We start from the raw sequence: 7500 nt of genomic DNA, 5'->3' as shown, positions 1-7500 counted from the left end.
CTAGGACGACCAATACACTATTCCTCTTCATTACTTTTCCTAGTACGACCAATACACTATTCCTCTTCATTACTTTTCCTAGTACGACTAATACACTATTCCTCTTCATTACTTTTCCTAGTACGACCAATACACTATTCCTCTTCATTACTTTTCCTAGTACGACCAATACACTATTCCTCTTCATTACTCTTCCTAGTACAACAATACACTATTCCTCTACATTACTCTTCCTAGTACAACAATACACTATTCCTCTACATTACTTTTCCTAATACAACCAATACACTATTCCTCTTCATTACTTTTCCTAGTACGACCAATACACTAATCCCCTTCATTACTTTTCCTAGTACGACCAATACAATATTTCTCTTCATTACTTTTCCTAGTACGACCAAAACACAATTCCATCTCACAAATATTCTCTTGATTCCTAATTCGATTTCCCTCTTTACGACTGATGCTGCGTGTCGTCCACCACCTCTCTCTGTTTTTCCAGTCCATTACACGATTTCTCTCTGATCCAGTTAATTCCTACAGCTGTCTCTTCCGTTGCAACAGTGTTTTTCACTTCCATTTACCATTTCCCTATTTCTCCTATTTTTCATTTTTCATTCAACCTTTTCTTTCCTATCTGTTTTCGTTTTCTTATTTTAGTTTTCTATTGCTTTTAGTTCTATTTCATCAGCTGTCTCTTCCGTTACAAAAGTTTTTTTCACTTCCGTCTACCATTTCACTATTTCTCCTATTTTCATTTCTCATTCAACCTTTTCTTTCCTATCTGTTTTCTTTTTCTTATTTTAGTTTTCTATTGCTTTTAGTTCTATTTCATCAGCTGGCTCTTCCGTTACAACAGTTTTTTCACTTCCATTTACCATTTCACTATTTCTCCTATTTTCATTTGTCATTCAACCTTTTCTTTCCTATCTGTTTTCTTTTTCTTATTTTAGTTTTCTATTGCTTTTAGTTCTATTTCATCAGCTGTCTCTTCCGTTACAACAGTTTTTTTCACTTCCATCTACCATTTCACTATTTCTCCTATTTTCATTTCTCATTCACCTTTTCTCTTCCGTTACAACAGTTTTTTTTTTCACTTCCATTTACCATTTCACTATTACTCCTATTTTTATTTTTCATTCCATCTTTACTATCTTTTATTTTTTAGTTTTCTATTGCTTTCAGTTCTATTTCCTTCCCCTGTATCTTTTACTTTCCCACGACTAAAACGTAACAACATTATGGCATGAACATAAAATAATATATTCCGGAAGACGTAAACAAACTAGATCACAACAACAGCAACAAAAATAAAGGGCATTTTTCTTTAAATTCGAAATGATACACTGAACTATTGAGAGAGAGAGAGAGAGAGAGAGAGAGAGAGAGAGAGAGAGAGAGAGAGAGAGAGAGAGACGGAGAGAGAGACGGAGAGAGAGACAGAGAGAGAGACAGAGAGAGAGACAGAGAGAGAGACAGAGAGAGAGAGAGAGAGAGACAGAGACAGAGAGAGAGAGAGAGAGAGAGAGAGAGAGAGAGAGAGAGAGAGAGAGAGAGAGAGAGAATTTCCACAGCTACCTCATTTGTATTCATTGGCTTTGAATAGCGATTGGCTTTGAATAGCGAAGTGTTTGCATCATAAACAAGCTGGGCCTCAGGAAAAGCATAGAATTCAGGGGTGAAGGAAAAGTACAATTTCGCACGGCATCTTATGGCCTACAATGCAGAGCAGAAGTACGAAGCTACTCAAAGGCGCAATGGTATATATGATATTTGATTTTGTGATGGGGTTTCTCGATGCAAAATAGAATTCGCTCTTTGCAGAGACGCAAGTTTGAAAAATAAGCTGATTTTTCGCTGCCTATTTTTCGACTATGGTAAATCTGGTGTGAAAAAGCTAATGGTAATATTTAGGTGAAAATTTCAGGGACATATGAAGGCATTGGGGATTATTTTTGGTCATGCCAAGCATTATATCAAACATTTTACTGCCACTAGAGAGTTATGGGGACCTTTGACTGGGCAGACAGTACTACATTTGATCCTTCTCTCTGGTTACGGGTTTAATATCAAACAATTTCCTACCACTAGAGAGTTATGAGGACCTTTTGACTGGGCAGACAATACTACATTGGATCCTTCTCTCTGGTTACAGTTCAATTTTCCTTTGCCTATACATACACTGAATAGTCTGGCTTATTATTTTCATATTCTCCTCAACCCTCATAAACCTGTTAACACTGAGATTACAAAACAATTCTCCTTCAACCAAGGGGTTAACTGCTGCAATGTAATTGTTCAGTGGCCACTTTCGTCTTGGTAAGGGTAAAAGAGACTCTTTAGCTATGGTAAGCAGCTCTTCTAGGAGAAGGTCACTCCAAATCAAACCATTGGTTTCTAATCTGGTAGTGCCATAGCCTCTGTAACATGGTCTTTCATTGTCTTGGGCTAGAGTTCTCTTGCTTGAGGGAATACTCGAGCACACTTTTCTATCTTTTTTTTCTTTATCTTGTTTTGTTAAAGTTCTTATAGCTTATGTAGGAAATATTTATTTAAATGCAGTTACTATTCTTAAAATATTTTATTTTTCCTTGTTTCCTTTCCTCACTGGGCTATTTTCCCTGTTGAAGCCTCTGGCCTTATAGCATCTTGCTTTTCCAACTAGGGTTGTAGCTTAGCAAGTAACAATAACAATACCAATAACAATAACAATAACAATAACAATGATGATGATTGGTGTATGTTATGCTAATTGATAGATTTTCTTCTTCCACTATAGATTTGCTGGGATTAATCGAAATCCTCTATTTTCTATTATTTCCCATTTGAACCTTCATATTATAAATACATAAATATATATATATATATATATATATATATATATATATATATATATATATATATATATATATACATATATATATATATATATATATATATATATATATATATATATATATATATGTATATATATATATATATATATATATATATATGTATATATATATATATATATATGTATATATATATATATATATATGTATATATATATATATATGTATATATATATATATATATATATATATATATATATATATATATATATATATATATATATATATATATATATAGGCAGTACTAGAAGAGAAAATATATAAGTTTCTGAATGCAAAAATGCATAATTAATTTCCATATGAATATGCACTATTTTATGTATTATTGCAGTTTTACTGGAAAGGCTTTTCATAAATTGGTTAAAACATTTCATTGCATGACAAAAGCTGGGGAATTTCAAAATATAAACAGGCTATGAAATGCACGAGAATAGAAGATTGTCACAGTTTGAATGTAATTTTGAATGGAGAATTACTTGTTGAATGTAATTTTGAATGGAGAATTACTTGTTGAATGTAATTTTGAATGGAGAATTACTTGTTGAATGTAATTTTGAATGGAGAATTACTTGGTGAATGTAATTTTGAATTGAGAATTACTTGTCGTATGTAATTTGGAATGGAGAATTACTTGTCGAATGTAATTTGGAATGGAGAATCACTTGTCGAATGTAATTTGGAATGGAGAATCTCTTGTCGAATGTAATTTGGAATGGAGAATCACTTGTCGAATGTAATTTGGAATGGAGAATCACTTGTCGAATGTAATTTGGAATGGAGAATCACTTGTCGAATGTAATTTGGAATGGAGAATCACTTGTCGAAAGTAATTTGTAATGGAGAATTACTTGTCGAATGTAATTTGGAATGGAGAATCACTTGTCGAATGTAATTTGGAATGGAGAATCACTTGTCGAATGTAATTTGGAATGGAGAATTACTTGTCGAATGTAATTTGGAATGGAGAATCACTTGTCGAAAGTCATTTGGAATAGAGAATTACTTGTTGAATGTAATTTGGAATGGAGAATCTCTTGTCGAATGTAATTTGGAATGGAGAATCACTTGTCGAATGTAATTTGGAATGGAGAATCACTTGTCGAATGTAATTTGGAATGGAGAATCACTTGTCGAATGTAATTTGGAATGGAGAATTACTTGTCGAAAGTAATTTGGAATAGAGAATTACTTGTTGAATGTAATTTGGAATGGAGAATCACTTGTCGAATGTAATTTGTAATGGAGAATCACTTGTCGAATGTAATTTGGAATGGAGAATTACTTGTCGAATGTAATTTGGAATGGAGAATCACTTGTCGAAAGTCATTTGGAATAGAGAATTACTTGTTGAATGTAATTTGGAATGGAGAATCACTTGTCGAATGTAATTTGGAATGGAGAATCACTTGTCGAATGTAATTTGGAATGGAGAATTACTTGTCGAAAGTAATTTGGAATAGAGAATTACTTGTTGAATGTAATTTGGAATGGAGAATCACTTGTCGAATGTAATTTGTAATGGAGAATCACTTGTCGAATGTAATTTGGAATGGAGAATCACTTGTCGAAAGTAATTTGTAATGGAGAATTACTTGTCGAATGTAATTTGGAATGGAGAATCACTTGTCGAATGTAATTTGGAATGGAGAATTACTTGTCGAAAGTAATTTGGAATAGAGAATTACTTGTTGAATGTAATTTGGAATGGAGAATCACTTGTCGAATGTAATTTGTAATGGAGAATCACTTGTCGAATGTAATTTGGAATGGAGAATTACTTGTCGAATGTAATTTGGAATGGAGAATCACTTGTTGAATGTAATTTTGAATGGAGAATTACTTGTTGGATGTAATTTTGAATGGAGAATTACTTCTCGAATGTAATTTTGAATGGAGAATTACTTGGTCAGTGTAATTTTGAATGGAGAATTACTTGTTGAATGTAATTTTGAATGGAGAATTACTTGTTGAATGTAATTTTGAATGGAGAATTACTTGTTCAGTGTAATTTTGAATGGATAATTACTTGTTGAATGTAATTTTGAATGGAGAATTACTTGTTGAATGTAATTTTGAATGGAGAATTACTTGTTGAATATAATTTTGAATGGAGAATTACTTGTCGAATGTAATTTTGAATGGAAAATTACTTGTTAAATGTAAGTTTGAATGGAGAATTTCTTGTTGAATGTAATTTTGAATGGAGAATTTCTTGTTGAATGTAATTTTGAATGGAGAATTACTTGTTGAATGTAATTTTGAATGGAGAATTACTTGTTGAATGTAATTTTGAATGGAGAATTACTTGAAGTAGATCAGTTTTAAGTTCTTGAGGTCTGATGTTGCTGTGAATTATGGATTGGAAGATGTATTTCAGTGAGTGAATGTACGATGTTAAGAGTGAGTGTAGAGGCTGGGCAATGAGTGCAAGTGGTGTTGTAATCATTAAATTTAGCCTTTTGGCAGCGTTGTAAACGTTGTAGAGGCTGGGCAGTGAGTGCAAGTGGAATTGTAACCAATAAATTTAGCATTTAAAAGCATTGCTAAGGTTGTATAGGCTGTACAGTGAGTGTATATGGTGTTGTAGCCAGTAATTTTAGTCTTCTGGAAGCTTTACATACATTATACGGTAAATAATAGAAGTTTAGGAATGAATATAAAGAGAGGTCTGCAGGAGACAGTGATTCTACCAATTGTGAAGTTTGGATTGCAGTTGTGGGGAATGAAAGTGACACAGACCAAAATTGAATGTGTTCGAGATGAAGTGTATCTCGAGTAGATAGGGCTAGGAAAGAAGTAGTGGGGGTGAAAATGGGTGTAAGAAATTATTTAGCAGCTAGAGTTGATATAAATATGTTGAGGTGTCACATCCTAAGGAGTCACATCATTCCACAACTGAAATTTTCAACAGAGTAACTGAAAGTCTCAGAGCTCTGGCCGTAGACTTTCTGACCAAGTGTTAATGAGTTCGAATATCGAATTTGAACTGTGCATTTAACACCCTTTTTGTGTTATTGTAACAAAATAGACACTTAGCAGTTAGTTCGACAAAAACTGTATATTACTATCTTATGTTTGCAACGGCAGCCTGGATCTCGTCCCCCTCCTTCCATTTCGATTCCCCCCTTGCCACAGTGGAGAAAGGGAGGATAAAAAAGCCAAGATGTCTCACCTTGCGGAGTCAAAGGAAGAAGCCTACCTCGACCACCCAACGTGACATGGAACAAATCCACGAAAACTAAAAGAACAATCAAGAAGAGACGAAGCAGCACCTTAACAACAACGAAGAAGAAGCAGCAGCAGCAGCAGCAGCAGCAGCAGCAGCAGCAGCAGAAGAAGAAGAAGAAGAAGAAGAAGAAGAAGAAGAAGAAGACAGCCAGGATATCACCACTCATCCTTGCCCAACAATCACCTCCACTGCAGACCACCAACAACACGTCAACCCTGCCAACCCAGCCAATCAGATTCAGGCTTATTCCTGGCCCTAACACGACGACCTATGCTGCCAGAGCCGCCATGGAGGCCAGGAATCCTAACCTGAACATGACAATTTGACTAAATCGCAGAGGACAGCTTGTCATCTCCACCCCGGACTAGGAAACCAAGGACATCTTGGAGCAGCAAGAAAACGTCCTACACCTCAACCCAGCTGACAATCCAACGATCATCATCATAATCTACGACCTCGACCTTAAACTTAGTGCTCAACCCCCCTTTCATTCCCTCTGCCAGGAGATGTGAGGGGAAATCTGGAACTAGATCCAGCAAGTTGGAGGTAGTCATCAAGGACAAAGACCTCCGCAACATTCTCTCAGCCAGGAGATGTGAGGGGAAATCTGGAACGAGATCCCACAAATTGGAGGCAGTCATGAAGGGGCAAAGACCTCCACAATTCTCCTACGACTACTAGGGAACCTTCTACACGGAGGTGTACTTCTCAGAGCGCTTCTGAAGCTTTAGGTATCAGAAATTTGGACACCACAGGAGCCGTCCTTGGCCTTATAACCGGGAGCAATTAGGTACTCTCACTTTGTATTGCAGAAATGTCCGATAAATCATTATCTTTTCCTCTCACTATGTCCGTTTTGAGCTTCTTGAAACTGATGGCTTTTAGATGGAAACACTTCGCTTTTCTAAGGCAATGAATACAAATGAGGTACCAGATAAAACACACATACTCTCTCTCTCTCTCTCTCTCTCTCTCTCTCTCTCTCTCTCTCTCTCTCTCTCTCTCTCTCTCTCTCTCTCTCTCATAAAACGTTTCAGACTGGTGATATTTTTCTTCTCGCTGTTTCAAGTATGAATACTATAATCCGATGACTACAGTGATGCAACGACAAAGCCTTTTATAAAGTGCTTATTGGTTCATTTCATTTTGTAGGTCCAGGCAAAATAACGATTAACTATTTTGAAATGGTATATTATTTGAAGTTTAATTGATATAACCGGAAGGAGAAATTATTAAAAATTTTCAGAGACGCTTTGATTAAAAAAAATGACAGATTATATACTCAAATATACTTTAAAAAGACTATAATGACAGAGTATATATATATATATATATATATATATATATATATACATATATATGTATGTATATATATAT

The sequence above is a fragment of the Palaemon carinicauda genome, chromosome 19 (genome assembly GCF_036898095.1).
Source record: "Palaemon carinicauda isolate YSFRI2023 chromosome 19, ASM3689809v2, whole genome shotgun sequence".
Taxonomy (NCBI): Eukaryota; Metazoa; Arthropoda; class Malacostraca; order Decapoda; family Palaemonidae; genus Palaemon; species Palaemon carinicauda.
Note: the sequence above shows the minus strand (reverse complement) of the source record.